The sequence below is a fragment of the Nicotiana tomentosiformis genome, chromosome 11 (genome assembly GCF_000390325.3).
Source record: "Nicotiana tomentosiformis chromosome 11, ASM39032v3, whole genome shotgun sequence".
NCBI classification, from domain to species: domain Eukaryota; kingdom Viridiplantae; phylum Streptophyta; class Magnoliopsida; order Solanales; family Solanaceae; genus Nicotiana; species Nicotiana tomentosiformis.
The window spans coordinates 116250823-116271315 of NC_090822.1; positions in this window are offsets into that span (position 1 = coordinate 116250823).

The following is a 20493-nucleotide window of genomic DNA, read 5'->3' on the forward strand; positions in this document are numbered from 1 at the left end:
TTATTCAATCTGTATTACTGTAATAAATAATAAAAACAGTAAACTTTCTGAAATAGAAACAGAAAGTTAGTAGCAACAGAATAGCGAAATAATGTCTGAAAATAATTTCGGAATAAATCGAACCCACTGAATGCACAGTGTGTCCTTAAAGAAATTATTCCCCTCAAGTACCCGAGGTGCTAGAATATTATCCTCCCATGATAGAACGATTTTTACTCACCAATGTATTGTTACCAAAAACTCTAATGAACTTCGAACCACTCAATGGTTGTAAAACACACTGAAAAATTTTGTGCAGAAGAAGAAAATCAGAAAATCAGAAAAATTTCGTAAGGAAAGATTCTAGGATTCAAAGTATATTTATAGACTTTCTGGCACTATTTTTGAAAAGGTTGTAACCTTTCAGAAGCAGCCATGGCTGTTGGAACAGGTGGGAATATTTCTATTTGAAATATTGCAGGAAAACATATTTAAAATAATTCGGGAAAGAAAACAGACCGGACCGGGTCGCGTCGCAGGTCCTGGGTTATTCCGGGTTGAATTTCCATTAATTAATTAAATAATTAAAATAAATTTTGTCCAAAAAGATTAATCAATCAATCGATCTTTGACCAAATCCTAATCCGAAGCCGAAGCCGAGAGAGCGACGACGACGAGGACGACGACGCGAGGCTTACTTTCTTTCCAATCCATTTAACACCAAGAGAAGTGCTTTCTCAATATAAGCATATTCATTTTTCTTTCCACTACTGATGATGAACACTTTGCTCTTTCTAAAGTAAAAGGGAGCTCACTTTCCCTCCACTTTCTTCCCTCTATTTCCCATTCACCAATCTTTAATCCCAACAATCCCCCCACATGAATGAGGAATGGCTATAAGACAAAGGAATGCACGGACGAGTGTGTGATTTACATGCAAGGATTAATTGCATCTGGATAAGTAGGTTTCCCTTTGAACTTTCCGTAGTGAACTTATATCGGATATACTCGGTCAATCGGTAGATTTGATATCTTTGAACTGTCGAGCTTTGTTGTATACCTAGACAACATAAGTCACACAATCAACCCTTAACTATTTATGGTTCTCACGGTTGTGTTCGTTGCAGCCATGAACACCACCCGGTTTCATAAGTACTTAGAGAATGGGCCTTTACTTTCATTCCCCTTGAAGCGGCTTACACTTCACACTCACATAGGTGATTTCTAAACGTGTGATCATGTAGACACATTATCTGGTCATATCCTACCAGACTTAGCAAATCATTAAAAAGCTTTAAGCTTTATTGACTCATCAAAAAGCCTTAATGCTTTACCTTTATTTATGAACATTGTACTCATCACGAGAATGGGTTGAGTTATTTGACAATGTTAAACCGTCATTCATAACTTTGTTTGATCTTTTTGAACCTAACTCTTGGGATCTCCACTCTGCTAGGTAGAGTTACCACCATGATGACCTGTACTAGGCTTTAACCTCATTCTCTTCGATGATCTTTCAACTGCCTCTCTAGATAGGCCTTTTGTAAGTGGATTTGACACGTTATCTATTGACTTTACGTAGTCAATCTTGATAATACCACTAGAGAGTAGTTGTCTAATGGTATTGTGTGTCCGTTGTATATGATGAGATTTTTCGTTATACATAACGCTCCCTGCTCTTCCTATTGTCGCTTGACTATCACAATGTATACATATAGGTGCCAAAGATTTGGGCCAAAATGGAATATCTTTCAAGAAATTGCGGAGCCATTCAGCTTCTTCACTGACCTTATCTAAAGCTATGAATTCAGATTCCATTGTAGAACGGGTGATGCATGTTTGTTTGGATGATTTCCAAGACACTGCTCCACCCCCCTCCCCCCTCCCCCTCCAATTGTGAAAACATATCCACTCGTGGATTTAACTTCAGATGGTCTGGTGATCCAATTTGCATCACTATATCCCTCGATCACGGAGGGATATTTATTATAATGCAAAGTGTAATTTTGGGTATATTTCAGATATCCCAAAACTCGTTTCATTGCCATCCAATGTATTTGATTGGGATTACTTGTAAATCGACTTAGTTTGCTAATAGCATATACTATATCTGGTCACGTATAATTCATGATATACATCCAACTTCTCAATACTCATACATAGTCCAGTTGTGAGTCACTTTCACCTTCATTCTTTTGAAGTGCATAACTCACGTCAATTGGAGTCTTGGCAATTTTGAAATCTAAATACTTGAACTTGTCAAGTACCTTTTCAATGTAGTGAGACTGTGATAATGCTAGACCTTGTGGAGTCATGTGAATTCTGATTCCTAAGATCACGTCAGCAACTCCTAAGTCTTTTATGTCGAATTTGCTAGCCAACATGCGCTTAGTAGCATTTATATCTGTCATATTTTTGCTCATTATCAACATGTCATCAACATATAAACAAACAATGACTTCATGTCCTGGAGGGTTTTTAATGTAAACACATTTGTCACACTCGTTGATTTTAAACCCACTTGCCAATGTTGTTTAGTCAAATTTGGCATGCTATTATTTGGGTACTTGTTTAAGTCCATAAAGCGACTTAACAAGTTTGCACACTTTCTTTCCTTTACCCGGAACCACAAAACCCTTAGGTTGTTCCATGTAAATCTCTTCCTCTAATTCTCCATTTAATAAAGCTGTTTTAACATCCATTTGATAGATTTCAAGACTATATATGGCCGTCAGTGCCACTAACACCCTAATAGATGTTATCCTCGTTACTGGCGAGTAAGTGTCAAAGTAATCAAGCCTTCCTTTTGTCTATAACCTTTGACAACAAGTCTTGCCTTATATTTGTCAATAGTGCCATCAGCTTTTATTTTTCGTTTAAAGTTCCATTTCGAACCTAAAGGCTTATTTACTAGAGGAAGATCAACAAATTTTCATGTATGGTTATCCAAAATTGATTGAATCTCGCTATTGACTCCCTCTTTCCAAAATGTTGAATCAGAAGATGACATAGCTGCTTTCAACTTTTGAGGCTCATTTTCAAGCAAGAATGTCACAAAATTGGGTTCAAAGGAAGTAGATATTCTTTGACGTTTACTACGCCTTAGATCTTCATTACTTGGGGGATTTTCCTTTGGTTCTTCCCGTGATCGTTTAGGTCTTTCACTTAACGACTCGCATTCAATTTTATACGGATAGATGCTTTCAAAGAATTCAACATTATCTGATTCAATTACCGTATTAACATGAATTTCGGGATTATCAGATTTATGAACCAAAAACTGGCATGATTTACTGTTTGTAGCATATCCAATGAAAACGCAATCCACGGTTTTTGATCCGATTTTTACCCTTTTGGGTTAAGGTACTTGTATCTTTGCTAAACACCCCCACACTTTGAAATATTTCAAGTTGGGTTTTCTTCCTTTCCATCTTTCATATGGAATAGATCGCATTTTTCTGTGGGGTACTCTGTTGAGTATTCGGTTAGCTGTAAGGATAGCTTTCCCCCACAAAATTTGCGGTAATCCGAAACTTATTAATAAAGAATTCATCATTTCCTTTAATGTCTGATTTTTCCTTTCCGCAATTTCATTGGATTGAGTTGTGTAGGGGCAGTAGTTTGATGGATAATTCCATATTCCGAACATATTTCTGCAAACGGAGATTCATATTCTCCCCCCTATCACTTCTAATCATTTTGATCTTTTTATTCAATTGATTCTCTACTTCGTTCTTGTAATGATTAAATGCTTCAATTGCTTCATCCTTACTATTAAGAAAATAAATATAACAATATCGAGTGAAATCGTCAATAAAAGTAATAAAATACTTTTTTTTACCTCGAGATGGTGTCGACTTCATATCACAAATGTCAGTATGAATTAAGTCTAAAGGATTTGAATTCCTTTCAACAGATTTATAAGGATATTTTACAAACCTAGATTCAACACATATTAGACATTTTGATTTATTACATTCGAATTTAGGTAATACTTCTAAATTAATTAACTTCTGCAAGGTTTTGTAATTGATATGTCCTAAACGAATATGCCATAAATCATTTGACTCCAATAAATAAGAAGAAGCTGAAATTTTATTCATACTGTCAACAACCGTTATATTCAGTTTGAAAAGGCCTTCTTTGAGGTAGCCCTTTCCAACATACATTGTATTCTTGCTTACAACCACTTTGTCAGATACAAATACACATTTGAATCCATTCTTAACAAGTAAAGAAGTAGAAACTAAATTATTTCTAATAGTAGGAACATGAAGAACGTTGTTGAGCGTTACCACCTTGCCGGAAGTCATCTTTAGAAATATCTTCCCATAACCTTCAATCTTGGATGTTGCAGTATTTCCCATGGAAAACTCTTCTTCGGGACCAGCAGTAGAGTAAGTCGCAAATGCTTCTTTGATAGCACAAACATGTCGAGTAGCTCAAGAGTCAATCCACCACTCATTCGGATTTCTAACTAGGTTGCATTCCGAAAGCATTGCACACAGATCATCAATGTCATCATTATTCTCCACCATGTTGGCATGTCCCTTGTTCTTATCCTTTTTCGGGAGGCGACAATAAGGGGCTTTGTGACCAGCTTTTTCACAATTATAGCAGTTGCTCTTGAATTTCTTTTTGTTCTGCTCCTTAGTCTGTCCATAAGACCTCTTCCTCTTCTTACTTTTTGGAGCAGTCTCCTCAACGATATTAGCTTCCATAATCGTTGAATTTCTACGAGACTTGTTCTCGGTTGTTTTGTCGTCTTCCTCAATCTTGAGACGAATTATAAGATCTTCCAACGTCATCTCTTTGCGCTTGTGCTTAAGATATTTTTTGAAATCTCTCCACGAAGGAGGCAATATTTCAATCATTGCAGCCACTTGAAATGCTTCATTCACGACCATAAGTTGAAGCTCTTGAACTTGGGTTCCAATGGTTTTGTTGTCTATCATTTTATAGTCTAGAAACTTGGCAACTACAAACTTCTCCAAGCATGCATCTTCAGTCTTGTACTTCTTCTCAAGTGCGTCCCATAATTCTTTCGAAGTATTCATAGCACTGTAGACGTTGTACAAGTCATCCTCCAAAACTCTTAGGATATAGCCTTTGCAAAGAAAATCTGTATGTTTCCATGCCTCAACAATCATAAATTTCTCGTTGTCCGGCATGTTCACGGCAGGTACTAGAGGTTCTTCACTGGTAAAGTTCTACATATCAAGTGTGGTAAGCCAGAAGAATACCCTTTGCTGCTATCCTTTGAAGTTGGCTCGAGAAAATTTTTCCGATTTTTCGGCCGGTGGAACAGGAGTTCGGCTTGACGAGGCTATCATCGTTTCCACAACAGTCGCAGAAGAATTTCCATTATCAATTGCCATTTCTCACTGTCAACAACAGAAGAGTTCAATTAATGGCAAAAAATAGAATAGTAAACAATACTGTAATGAACGACGAACAATACGTTTAATAAGTAAACGATGAAGTTTTTATGTTTTTCAAATCGTTTCTGAATTTTAATATTCTGATGAAGTTTTTATATCTTCAAATCAGAATAGAGAAATTCAGAAGGAGTACAAAATCACACAGATTTTTATCTCTAAAAAATAGAATATAGAATACAATAAAATAATTTTCTTAAGATTGTTATTCAATCTGTATTACTATAATAAATAATAAAAAGCAGTAAACTTTCTGAAACAGAAACAGAAACAGAAAATTAGTAGTAACAGAATGTCGAAATAATGTCTGAAAATATTTTCGGAATAAATCGAGCCCACTGAATGCACAGTGTATCCTTAAAAAAATTATTCCCCTCAAGTACCTGAGATGCTGGAATATTATCCTCCCAGGATAGAACGATTTTTACTCACCGGTGTATTGGTACTAAAAATTCTGATGAACTTCGAACCACTCAATGGTTGTAAAATAATTTTTTGTGCAGAAGAAGAAGAAGAAAATCAGAAAATTTCGTAAGGAAAGATTCTAGGATTGAAAACATATTTATAGACTTTCTGGCATTGTTTCTAAAAAGGGTTGTAGCCTTTTAGAAAAAGGCCATGCCTGTTGGAACTGGGAATTTCCGGTTTGAATTTTCGTTAATTAATTAAATAATTGACAGAAATTTTGTCCATAAAGATTAATCAATCAATCTTTGACCGAAGCCGAGCGACGACGGCGCGAGACTTACTTTCTTTCCAACCCATTTAACACCAAAAGAAGTGCTTTCTCAATATAAGCACATTCATTTTTCTTTCCACTACCAATGAGGGATACTTTGCTCTTTCTAAAGTAAAAGGGAGCTCACTTTCCCTCCATTTTCTTCCCTCCATTTCCCATTCACCAATCTTTAATCCCAACATATACTATACGGGTCTGCTTTGGGAGCATTTGCCTCCTCTCGACCCAGAGGCCGTATCAAAGATGATGCAAGAGATCCGGAACCACGTTCCAAAAGTTTTTTTTTGCTTTCAACTAGTGTGAAAATTTAAGAATATTATACTATACCCAAAAGTTTTTTAAGATGAGGTAGTTTATCGGATTGAGTTTATGTAATGTAATTTGATTGAGATAGAATTTAAGATAGAAAGAGAAACTTTTAGGAACTTTGAACTTTTCGTGAGATATCTATGGCTATAAAAGAATGATATAAAGCGTAAAATAAGATGTTTAAATTTTTTTTATTTAATATTAAAAAGTATCATTCTTTTTTAAACAAATTGATAAGAAAAGAGTATCATATAAAATGTAACATAGGAAAAATTAGTTATACAAAACCTGCAATCAAAGAAAATGATCGAATCATTTGAAAGAAAAATGAGCTTATGTGGGTTGTCATTTGGTTTTGCACTTCTGCTTATAAATTTTGAAGCTTAAACCATAACATGACAACATTAGAAGCTTATACCGTAACATGGCTGTTTGACCAAAAAAATAACTTTCGATTAAAATAGTTGTATTTATATAATAAGGGGTTAAAATTAGTTAATAATAATATCTCTAGATACGAGTTCCGATGATGTGGCTAACATTAAATAGATCTGGTGGTGGATTGATAACATGCATTAAATATTCCGAAAAATATGAGCAATAATGAAGGAATAATTAGCAATAAATAACAATAAATGATATTTAAGTAAATAGGAGAAGTGATTCACCCAATAAAGGATGAATTAGATGATTGTTCCTCTTGACAATGATGAGCGACATACAAATCTTAGAATGTTCAAATTATTCTCGGATCTGATGGAAAAGTATGGAATAATATGAACAAGAATCTTGATGAAAAGATGATGTTTTTGTCTTTACAAGAGAGAGAATCTTTTATCAAAAGTATGCTCTTATCAAATGAATGTCACTTGTCCTACATCACTGTCTTTTTTTCTATATATATATGAGACATACCCTAACAAACCATAATAGTACAAGTGCATAAAATACCCACTAGAATATTCTCTTTAATATCTCATTTTGAAAACTAGCCGTTAAGGCTCCGCTAATGGTATTCGATCTCGTCCCTTGTTGACATCTCGACAACAAACCTTGCTTCTTTTTGGTTGACCTCGACTAACCCATTTCTTAGCGCTTTATTGCCCTAAAATATTTTAGGGCAGATTTCTACATATAGAATGACAACATTAGTTACCTTAATTTTATCTTAGTAAGTTGGCATATGGTCTCCCGCCTGATTTTCATGATTTTCGTCTTTTCCAAGAGTCAATTAGTTAGAGCATCTAACAATGTAGATATTTAGTACTATTTTTTTTAAAGCTTTTGCTAATCTTACTTCTTATAAATTAGGCATGAAAAATGTTCAAGCTCAGTAAAAGGGTTTCAGCAGTTTCATTATTGGACCGAGACTTTTGACTATCTCGTACTATAATAGTAAAAAAATGAACCTCACGTTATTGTAAACAGGAGTTTGACATAAAAAAAATTCCCAAAAATTTAGGTATGGGTCTTACGAAGAATCGTTGTTATTTTAAATCTTTTATTTTTCTAAAAACATAAATTAATGCCAATCATCATCATTATAACGAGGAGGTGTATGTTTGTTAGTGTACAAAAATGGGCAAAAAAGTCCAAAGTTGAGAGTAATTCAAGGCCCAATATTCACATGGGGTTGTTTACACAAGAATATGTATCTTCCAGATGTTCTATTTCCCATTTCCCTAGTACACGCCAACGTGCTCTCTTGTTTCTTCCACTTCAGTGTTTCTCTGCCCAAATATCAAAGGACACATCCAACTAGGGGTGGCATGTGGGCCAGGCCAGTGCTAAGTGGGCTTCGCGGATCCGGTTTTAAGTAATCCGGTCTTAGACGGGCCCAGACTTCGCGGGCTTCTCGTTGGAACCGGTCCGGAACCGGGACCACGAACTAGCGGTCCCGTGTTAAGTGGGCCGGTCCCGAGCCTAAGTGGGCCCAATGGAAACTTTCTATTTTTTAAATTATTTTTATACAAGTTAGAGAAAAAAATGGTAATAAAAATATCTAAGGCAATTCCTAGTAAATTATATTATAGAATTGTTACCTAAATTTTTTAATTCAAATTTAAAGACAAAAATATTGTAAAGAGATATTCAAAGCAATGCGTTATAATATATATACTATACTATACTATATATACATCTTAAGATATATAAGCTATATTCGATTTACTATATATGCATCTTAAGATTTATACATTAATATTCGATTTATATATTATATATACATCTTAAGATATATATATATATATATACTATCGAATATGGCTTAAGATCTCTCTCTCTCTCTCTCTCTCTCTATATATATATATATATATATCTCTCTCTCTCTCTCTCTCTCTCTCTCTCTCTCTCTCTCTCTCTCTCTCTCTCTCTCTATATATATATATATATATATATATATATATATATATATATATATATATATATATATATATATATATATATACTAAATATACATCTTATTATATTAAGATGTATATATAGTATATCGTAAGATGTATACTATCGAATATGGCTTATATACTATGTATATAGTAAGATGTATATATATATATATATATATATATATATATATATATATATATATATATATATATATATATATATATATATATATATATATATATATATATAGAGAGAGAGAGAGAGAGAGAGAGAGAGAGAGAGAGAGAGAGAGAGAGAGAGAGAGAGAGAGAGTATAGTATATACTATATTATACCATGTGTATAGCTTAAGGTATATAAAAAGACAAAAATATTGTAAAGAGATATTCAAAGCAATGCGTTATATTTTTATTATAGCATTAAAAAATTATGGCAATATCTTTCTTAGTCTTCCTCCCCCCTATGGAATGAGCACAACAAGGTGCTAATACCACCATTGAGAAGAAAAAGAAACTAATCAAGATGTATCAAAATACAAGTTACATATTAATTTACATGGTATCTCTTACAAATTTCATAAATCCTTCAAGGTCCGGAGGAATTTCTGTTGGTGGTGGCGAAAATGAAGCTTGGTCATCACCGCTTCCAGGCGAAGCATCATCCTCCGCAAGTTCAGCTAGCATTTCTTCATAAGTTTCGTCTACCTCTGGTTGTGATTCAGCAAGTCCAAAATTTCTTCTTTCCAAACGGATCCAATCTCTGAAAAGTACTGATTTTTCCAAGCTCTCCCTCATAGACACTCTATAATCACCGAGTTGAAGTCTTGCTTGACTGAAAGCGCTCTCTGATGCCACTGTTGAAGCTTGAATAGTTAAAATGTCTCGGGCCATCCTTGAAAGAATCGGAAAGTATTTTTCTTTATCCTTCCACCATTCCAAAATATTAAAGGAGCCGTGGGGATTCACTTCCTCAATTTCCTGTGACAAATAAACTTCAATCTCATTTAGTTGTGAAAAATCACTAGTACTAGAACCTTGAGAACCCCTGAACCTTGTCCAAGCACTAAGTGCTCTTACTCCCGCAGTTCTTTTAGATGATTGAGAACTAGAAGAATAAGGAGTTGGAACATTTGGTCTAGCATGGTCTAATGCAACTTAATAAGCATTATAAATAGTTTGAACATTTATTTTAATTGAGGCTATTGCGTCCGCAAGTGTAGACAACTCCTCATCTTCAAGTGCTAAACCATTATAAACAGTTTCATACCAAAATTGAAGATCTCCTAATTTCATAGTAGGATTTAACAATGAAGCAACACCATAAATAGGGGGAATAGGGAAAAAATATTTTTAAATTTTTTTTCTCATGGAATCAATAGCAAATTGATAAATTTCCCCACCCTGTGAAAAATGATCAAACAAATTTGCAAGTTTTGCAATATAAACTAAACAATTAGAAATAGTAGGATAATATTGCCTAGAAAATTTATTTATAGCAATATAAAATTTTTCTAAAAAATCTACAAGTATTTTAACATTAGCCCAATCCGCATTTGTAAGGTGCTCATCATCATCACTTACATGAGCATTAAACGTTGAGTTTATGGGGTTTCTATATTCATATGCAACAACTAAACTTTCATACATGTAATTCCATCTGGTTGGACAAGGTTTAGGAACCTTTCTTTCTCTTAGGCCAAATTCATCGCATCTTTTAAAATATTCTCTAAGTCCACTTCTACGGTTTGAATAAAAAAGCCAATTGAGATCCATTTTAACCTTTTCAATTTCAACTTTTAAATTCACATACCATCACCCACAATTAAATGGTAAATATGACAAATACATCTAACATGAAAAATGTTACTAAATGCAGGACTTAGTGAAGTGGTAAGCAAGGCTACAACATTTGTGTTACTAGTAGCATTATCCATTGAAACTGACATTATTATATCACTAATGCAAATATATCTATAAATATCCGTAATCGTGCTAGAAATAAACTGCCATGTGTGACGTGAATTAATTATTCTATAAGCAATAATACGCTTTTGCATTATCCAATCCTCATCAATCCAATGACTGGTAACAGTAAGGTAATCACAATCATTACCACTTCTACCAATATCAGTTGTAATAGCAACACGATAATTTATATGAGTAAATAAATAGCGAAAATATTGTTCAAATTCATGTTTATATTTATAAATATCAATCTTTACGGTTGTGCGAGGAAAACTTTTATAAGTAGGATTATAAACTTTACTAATATAATGCACAAAGTGAGGGTTAGAAGGAAAACTATAGGGTAAGCACATAGCAGTAACCATTTTTGCCAATTCTTTTCGATCTTTTTTTAGATCATAATATAAAATACCACCGGTAATAATGTTAATTTCCGGTTAAAATTGATTTGACCCGGTACTAAGGTCAGCCATACTAGGTGCACTTGTCCCCTCGGCCAAAGCTTTCATACGAAAATATCTAGCTTTATCTTGAGGGTGTAGCAATATGTGTCTAGTCAAACTTCCCGTCCCTCCCCCCGACTTCCAACATATTTAAAAACTAACTCTTTGCCACAAGTTTTACACTTAGCCCTATTTTTTTCTCTTAGTTTAGTAAAAGATGGCCAAACAAGAGATGTTTCTGCCAGTTTAGAAGGTTGTCTAGAAAAAGTAGGGGCAGTAACAGGAGGATCAGACGGGGGATCATTTGGATTATTATTAGTTGGATTAACTTCAGGAGCAGGACTAGTGGGTGAATCGTCATCCGATTGCGTTTCATCAAAATCTATTTCCTCATCATCATTTTCATCAATAATTGGATTACCATAAAGAGCATTCATATATTCATGGTTTAATTATTCACCGGGTGCAATATTATGGCAAAATTGACTCTCGGTAAATTGTAATAACCTATTATCGCTATCAAGAATAGCAGGTGTAGGACGGGTAACATGTTTCGGCCGGGGAGCCGGGAAAAGTGGAGGAGGAACAGATTGGCCACTAGATTCACCACTCTTGGATTTTTTCTTATTTTTACTAAATATTTTTTTAGGGAATAAGCCATCTTAATTAATCAAGCAAAGTAAATAAAACAAATAAAACTATAATATTAAAACTTAAGAGTTGGAACGAGTTTACCGAATTGACGAACAACTTGTTGAAAAATAATTATCGTTGAAGACTTGAAGATTCAATTCACCAACTTCATAATTTTGCACAAATTGTAACAATTAAGTAAGCAATTATAGAAGAATATTAGAGAGAGATTGAGAGAAATTGATGATTTTGTGAGAAAAATAAAAGAATGAGGGGGTATTTATAGTTGAAAATAGGAAAAAAGTGTAATTATAAAAAGTTTGGGGTTAAAATAAAATTTGGGGGGTTAAATGGCTATTTTGTAAATAGCCAACGGCTATTTTGGCAGACCAAACAACTAGTTTTTAAATGGCCAAACGGTCATTTTTTTTTTAAAAAGAAATTATCCGTTGGGCCCGTTTAGGACCGGCCCACTTCTGAGCCGGTCCCGGTCCTAAACGGTCCCGGTCTCGCGGGCCTCCCTATGAGACCGGCCCACTACCCGGCCCACCACCCCACGGTCCCGGTCCTATCCGATTAGGACCGTTTAGGCCCACCGCCCATGTGGGCTTGCGGTCCTGGGCCAGTCCCGGTCCTAATCGGCCCACTAGCCACCCCTACATCCAACACCTCTCCACCCCCAAACCAAACCTCTCTAACGTTAACTTATTTTGAAAAATATTTTTTAAAAAAAGACAAAATACATAATTTATCCCTTGAACTATAAATCAAATTTCTGTTACATATTTTTTACGGACGAAAATCATCTTAGACACCCAATCTTTTCAGAGTGTGTCTAAGACACACTACTTTTACTACGTGACAGACGCGTGCATAACCAAAATAATAAAAAGCGTGAACACTTAAAACAAAAATTTCAATCCTTGTTTAAGTGCCGCGTGTCAAAATTTTAATTATTTTCTTTATTTCTTAAATTATTTGGCCCTCAGAACCCCACCCCCTCGCTTCTCTTCTTCTTCCTCATACATTGTCCCCCCTTTCCAACTTCTTTTACACATAAATTTTACTCCTACTTTCTACAATTGCTCCACCAGCTTGTCACCAAATATGATCCCGCTGGGACATCACAGAATAACCTCTTAGCATCTCATCTCTATTTCAACATCAAATTAAGTTTCATATTCGACTAACATAATACCTATATTTTTTTAACTTTAACTAAGATTTGAGTTTTACTTCAATAATAAATTAACTACTGCTCTTGGAAGTAATCTACAATAGAGTTTAAACTTGTAATGTATCTGAAATTTGGTGGTTTGCTAGTCGGAGAAGTTGACGGCGAATTGGGCAGCCATATATCTTTTCTAATTTAGAGTTTTGGGTCATGAGTTTCTTGTGTTAGATCTGAAATTAAAGTCAAAAATTTGGAACTAAATCTATTTGGGCTACTAAGTTTTGGTTTGAAATCGGAAGGTGGTGGTTCCGGTATTGTCAACGACAATGGAGAGCGAGTGAGAACAGAAAGAAATAGAAAGAAGGGTGTAATTATAATTTTCTTATCGGATATAAAAAATAGATGAATGTGGAGAAGGGTGACAATGAAGATATCTAATTTCATGGTTATGGGGTGTTTGGCGATATGAGATGAAAGAGGGTAATTTGCAGAGGAGAGAAAGAGATGAAATGGTAAATATGGTTAAGGGGTGTAATTGTAATTTTATGTGGTTTATTTTTTTAATAAAAATAATGACACGTATCATAATTTTATTGGTACGTGACATTGCACATGTTTGAAAAAACTGGTTAAATAAAAGGTGGTGTGTCTTACGCACACACCGTAAAGGTTGAGTGTGTAAGGTAATTTTTGTCCGCAAAAAGTGTGTAACGGGGATTTGGTCTATAGTTCAAGGGGTAACTTATGTATTTTGCCTTTTTAAAAAGTACTTCTGGTGAGAAGAAGTTTGTGTTTGGTTAATAAATTTAAAAAATACTTTTGAACAGTAATTAGTATTTGACCAAACTTTTAAAAAATGCTTCTAAGTATTATTTTTTAAAAGTTTTTTCCGAAAAAAGTGCTTTTGATAAGATTTTTTTTTTCTGCTTCTCAAAAATTACTTTTGTTTCTATTCAAAAATATTGTTTTCCTTTTAAAAGCATGACCAAACAACTTAAGTTTGAAAAAATCACTTTTGACTAAAAAGAAACTTGGCTAAACAGACTATTACTTCCAAAATTATACCCCTTCTCTTATATGAGAATTAATCAAGTCTTATAACTTTCAGATTTTCTCCACTCCTATATAAACACACTTTCGGTCCGATGAGATACACACCAAAATAGTTTTTAAAAAAAATTCTATTTTGATTTGTTGTGGTTTTTACTTTAATTTTTTTTGTTTCTGCTTCTGGTTTATACCAGGAAAGCTTATTAATCCTGGAAAATACACTTATTCAGAGAAATACTTTTAAGGATAATATTTTCGACATGCCTCAAGCTTTAAAGAATTTCAGTGAAATTTCGTGATATCTGTTAGACAATATGGCACAAGTAAGACATTAGGTCATGTAACCTAGGACTCTACCTCATGAAGTGTTTGTGTGTAAGTTAAAGTCTCTGTAGATACATATCTTATAAGAAAATATTAGTTGTAGTTGATATGAATACAACTATGTAAAGATTAGGTGTGAGGAGACGTGAAGGGAAACACAAGCAGTGTATAAATAAGGCATCTATAAACCATGTACAAGTATAAAGGAAAATTCTTGACTTCTAGTCTCTTAAATTTCTTCATGGTATCAGAGCTCATTGAGTAATGCCGATTGACTTCCTGTGAGAATTATTTCATCAACGTAAAGAAGAAGTAAGATGGTACCTCTGTCGGAATGCCATACAAAAAGAGATGAATCAGATTTGCTGCACATGAAGCCAAGATGAAGAAGATAAGAACTGAATTTATGGAACCACGCTTTAGGAGCCTGTTTGAGATCGTACAACGCTTTCTTGAGCAAACACACATGATCAATAAAGATAGGATCCTTGAAGCCCGATGGTTGCTCCATGAAAATAGTTTCTTTGAGATCTCCATGTAAGAAGTCATTTTTAATATCAAATTGTTTGAGTGGCCAGTGGAGAGTAGTTGCAATAGAGAGGACAATGCGAATGTTGGTTGCTTTCACTACAGGGCTAAAGGTGTCCTCAAAGTCGACTCCCTCGATTTGATTATATTCCTTTACAGCTAGTCGTGCCTTGAAGCGTTCTACAGTACCATCCGCTTTAAGTTTGGTCTTGAAGACCCATTTCGAACCAACAACATTCATGTAAGGTTGACGAGGAACCAACTTCCACGTTTCATTGGATTTTAATGTGTGCATCTCTTCTGCCATAGCAGTTTGCCAGTGTGGTTTTGATAGTGCCTCCTTGATGGTCCGAGGTTCTTTGGTGTCATGTTGAGCCGTTAATGCAATGGACTGAAAGGAGGGATTAGTTTGGGATTGTGTTTTGGTACGGGTTAGTATGTGATGGGTATTATCTTGGCTTGGTAGGCGAGAATAATTGTGGGCTTTGTGAGAATAATTACTCGACACATTATGTTGTGTTGGAATGTTGGTCGTCACAGATTGTATGGCAGAGGCTTCTGGAGAATTTTGTATGCATGGTAAAGGTCAGTACCTTGTATGTTGGAGAGGCCATCAGGATGTTAGGAGTTATTTGATTGAGTGGGTGAGGCTTCAGGTTCTTGTAATGTAGTGGAGGCATCTGTTTGTGTAGGACTTGGGTTTGCTTCATCTGTTAAGTGAAGCTGCGGTGAATCTGCTACAGGTAATTGAGAATTAATCTCAATAATTTTGTCCAGTTGCTGCATTGGTTCGGCTGACGACTCCTCCAATATTTGTGGAGAGTTATTACAACAACAACAATAACAACTCAGTATAATCCTACTAATGGAGTTTAGGGAGGGTAGTGCGTACGCAGATCTTACCCCTACCTTGGGGTAGAGAGGTTATTTCCGATAGACGCTCAGCTCCCTCCCTCCAAGAACTCCCCATCTTGCTCTTGGGGTGACTCGAACTCACAACCTCTTACTTATTGTGATGCAAAAACTCCTTGAATATGGTGAAATGAGGAGATTGTGAATATGCACTCAAACCAGAACTAGAAGACACATATGGTAAGTTAGAATTCATCAAAAATAACATGTCTCGAGATGAAAACTTTTCTTGACTCAGGGTGATAACATCTGTAGCCTTTATGAAGTAGGCTATAACCAATAAACACACATGGAAATATTTTTGACTGAAATTTATCTTTGTTCTGCCCTTAAAGATGAGGAAAACATCTACAATCAAAAATTTTCAAAGAATTATAGTCAGGCTCTTCTCCATATAGTTTAGCAAAGGGAGATTCCATACTCAGAGTTGAAATAGGCATTTTGTTGATTAGAAAAACAACAGTCATAAAGGTTTCAACGCAAAGAAACAATGGTAGATTTGCATTAAAGAGCAATGTCAAATCAGTTTCAATAATATGTCGATATTTTCTTTCTGCTACTCCGTTTTGTTCAGGTGTATGTGGATAAGAAATTTGTTGTTTGATACCATTTTGAGCCAAGTGATTGATAAATTCTAAACTATTGAATTCTCCTCCACCATCAAATTGAAACACCTAAAGTTTTCTCGAAAACTGATTTTCTACTTGTTTCTGAAAGACTAAAAATGTAGATAGAAAATCAGATTTTCTCTTTAGAGGATAAAACCAAGTAAATCTTGTGCAATCATCAACGAATATTATATAGTATTTAATTCCTTGAGATGATGGGGCAGGTCCCCACAAATCACTGTGCACTTTTGCTAATGGTTCAATCTTTCTTTTATTTGACACTTGAAAGGGTAACTTACAACTTTTACCTGTTTGAAAACTAGTACAAACAAAAAAAATCTTTATTCCATCTTATGACATCAATCTTGTTATTTCTATGTAGAAAACTAATAATTCTTGAATATGAATGTCCTAATCTTTGATGCCATATTATATCTGAGTTCTTCTCCGCTTTTGTAGTTGTCAATGCCTCATGTAAATTTCTTTCCAAGGCGTACAAGTCATGCCTTTTATCCTCCTTTGCCAGAGTTGTTCCCGTTCTCTTGTCCTTAATAACAAAACCCTCGTCAGTAAACTCAAGAGAGCAAGGATTATCCTTAACAAGCTTACTAACAGAAATAAGGTTCTTCTTGAGTTTAGGCACAACAAAAACATCTTTTAAATGTAGGTTCTTCCCAATATTTTTATCTCCTATATGTGTAATCGGTAATTTATCACCATTACCTACCATAACAAGGTCAGTTCCCTTAAATGGAGATGAATTCACAAGAATACTTGAAGATTGGACCATGTGATTGGTAGCACCTGAGTCCATGTAGAGATAATTATCATGTTGATCGCCAAGAGACATAGCTGTTAGAGGATGAGGTACTTCTTGTTGTGCCTGATAGGAATAATCCCATCTATAGAAACAAGAGAGTGATGTATGGTTGCTTCTCCCACAAATTTGACATGGATTATTTTTTGAGTTCTCCTTCGGTTGAACTATTCCTGGTTCTGCTACTAGTTTATACCATAAAAGCTTATTAATCCTGGGAAATACACTTATTTAGTAAAATACTTTTAAGGATAATATCTTCGACATGCCTCAAGCTTTAAAAATTCAGTGAAATTTCGTGATATCTACAACACTTTTTTCATTCCGTTTTATGTGACATTCTCCTCGTAGTAGTTTATTATAAGAAAATAATACTTTTTTTTTATATTTGAAAGTAATTTAATTATAAACTCTTTGTTACCTTTAATAATATATCTTTATAGTTATAGAAATCTAATGATATGTATAGGACCACATATTTAAAAAAAAATCTTTTTCTTTTTAAACTTCAAATTCAGTCAAATAACGTCACATGAATTGAACGGAATAATACTTTTTTTCCGGGGTTGGGGTTTGGAATCAATTCGAGTAAGTCATGGTGGAGGATGGATCTGTTCAATATTGGGTTGGAAGCAAATGGTTAAAATTTGAGAAAACTAGCCTCTATAGCCCTTCAAAATTTTATTAGCCCATGTTTTATCCCTTGAATCCGAAATAGCCTTTAAGCCCAATTTATTGACAAATTATAGCAACTATTCCCAATATACTTCTACTCTCTTTCAACCGTAAGCTTCTCTCTCTCTCTCTCTCTCTCTCTCTCTCTCTCTCTCTCTCTCTCTCTCTCTCTCTCATCTTCTCCAATCTTCAATCTTCCATCTTTCCCTTCCTTCTTATTTTTTCCCTTCTTCACTCCCTCTTTTTTTTCCTTTTTTTTTCCTTCTCCTATAGCGACACCAACACACGTTTTTTTTTTAATTTGTTCTTTTTTCTTTTCGATCTCCTCCTCTTTTACTTAGATACAGAAATATCTATCTTCTTTGAGTAATTTCTGGCAAAAGTCTGGCGGTGGTTGCCGCTTTCTTCGCTTTCTGTCCACTTTCAGATATAGTATTGCATGATAATTTTTCGGATGACTTTTGCAAGAAGATAAGAAATAGAAAAAATAAAATAGCCGCTGTCGGAGAAAAGCTTTTTCCGGCCAAGTTCGATGTCCTCCATTATCGTCAGTGCTCCTTTATTTATACACTGTATAATCAGTGTATAATAATTGTATAATATAGTGTATAATCGATGTGTATACATTATATACTAATGATACAATTATTATACATTTATTATACACATATTATATAAAATTGGACGAGAAAGATTACGGTGACTATGGTGAGTGTTGAAAATATTGTATATAATATGTATATATTATGTATGCATATTTATATGAAAGGTATATCTACACTGATATGACGCATATACACTTTTTATACAAATTCAATGTTCATATAGTTTTGTATATATTTTGTGTATAAAGTGTATAATAGTATATTTATTGTTCGACGATGTATAAAAAGTGTATATGCACTTTATACTAGTGTATAATGTGTATAGTACGTATAAAACTTATACATCACCTTCTTCCTCTTCTTATATCATGGGTATTTTGCTTATGCAATATTATATTTTTCTAGATTGGATCACTAAAAAGTTAATTTTTTTTTATAAAAGATAAAAAAGGGGATTTTGGTGGTTATGGAGAAGACGGTTGGGTTTAATGGAATTTTTGGACTGAAGGGGTGGATTTTGATGGGGATTTCACTAGGTTTGAAGGATTATTGGGGTGATTTGGCGGGATTTGAAATATTTTGACTACTAATATTAAGTGTAAAAGAAGATTGCATTGAGGAGCCAGAGTGTCCGCTGGTTTTCTGGATTTCACTTGCTAGCTCTTATAATTGGTTTTGGGTTATAAATTGTATGCCTTATTTTATGGCTACCGGATGTCATTAGTTTTCATTGAGCGGCTACAATTGAAGTTCTTTGTTAAAATTTAGGCCTACAAAAATTAAAATAGTAATGGGCCTATGTGTTCCATTCTAGACCAAATTCTCGTTACAATTTTTTTCATCTTTTTCATCAACCCTTATACAGGTTCATATATTTGATATTTCTCATTTGTTCCATATTCACCCTTTCAAACATTTCATATAAAGAAAATAAGAGAGGATTTTCACTGAACAAAAAAATGATTTATGCCAAGGTTTGATCTCTATCATACATACAACATATGCTCAATTTTCAGTGTCTACTTTGCCAAATAATCGATAAAATCAATAAAAATAAAATAAAATAAACATGGTGTAACTTAATTAGTAGAAAGAAGATTGAAGCAAAATGACACAAAACAATAGCTATAATGCTTCAAGATAAGCATAGAATACGTGGAGAAGACATCTACATGTGTAGATTCATGAATGGTAGACCATTAAATTAAAGAGTAACACCCAAGTATGGCTATTTTGATAAAGACGGCGATTATCCTAATTAATTATGAAAATAAAAGATTATCCTAATTCATAAATCTAAAGAAGAACAAAAAGGAAGAATTGATATCATGTTTATCTTCTCACACTGATGCTATGCATATAAATTGCTATCCCAAAAGGGAATTTATAAAGAATTAAATGGCTGCAGCTAAGATAAGATTGAGTTCAATTTGGTGTTTACCGGACGGGCTGGACTGGGCTGGACATGGAAAAAAATAACCCGTCCGGTTAGTGGGACGGGCTGGGATTCCGGGTTTTGGGAGCCCGTCCGGGTTCGGGCTTATCGAGTCTGGACCAGGCCGGTTTAATTTTTTTTTGTTGTTGTGTGTATTATGTTTTCTTTTTCAATATAATTGTTACTTAAATATTTGCAAACTTTTAAATAATAAAATAAGTATTTTAAGGCATAAAATTAAACTTTTAAAGTTTAAAGTTTTAAATTTAAAAATTAAAATTAAGTGGCTATATAAAATTATTTAATACGACTAATATGTAAGGATCAAACTTCAAAGGCTTTCATTTCATATTTTCATTGCATAATAATACTTTAAATTAATTTGTCTTATAAACTAACACATTAAACTTAAATAAGTCTAACAAATTCAAAATAACCCAAATTGTCTCGAATCAACTTAAATACGAATCCCTGGA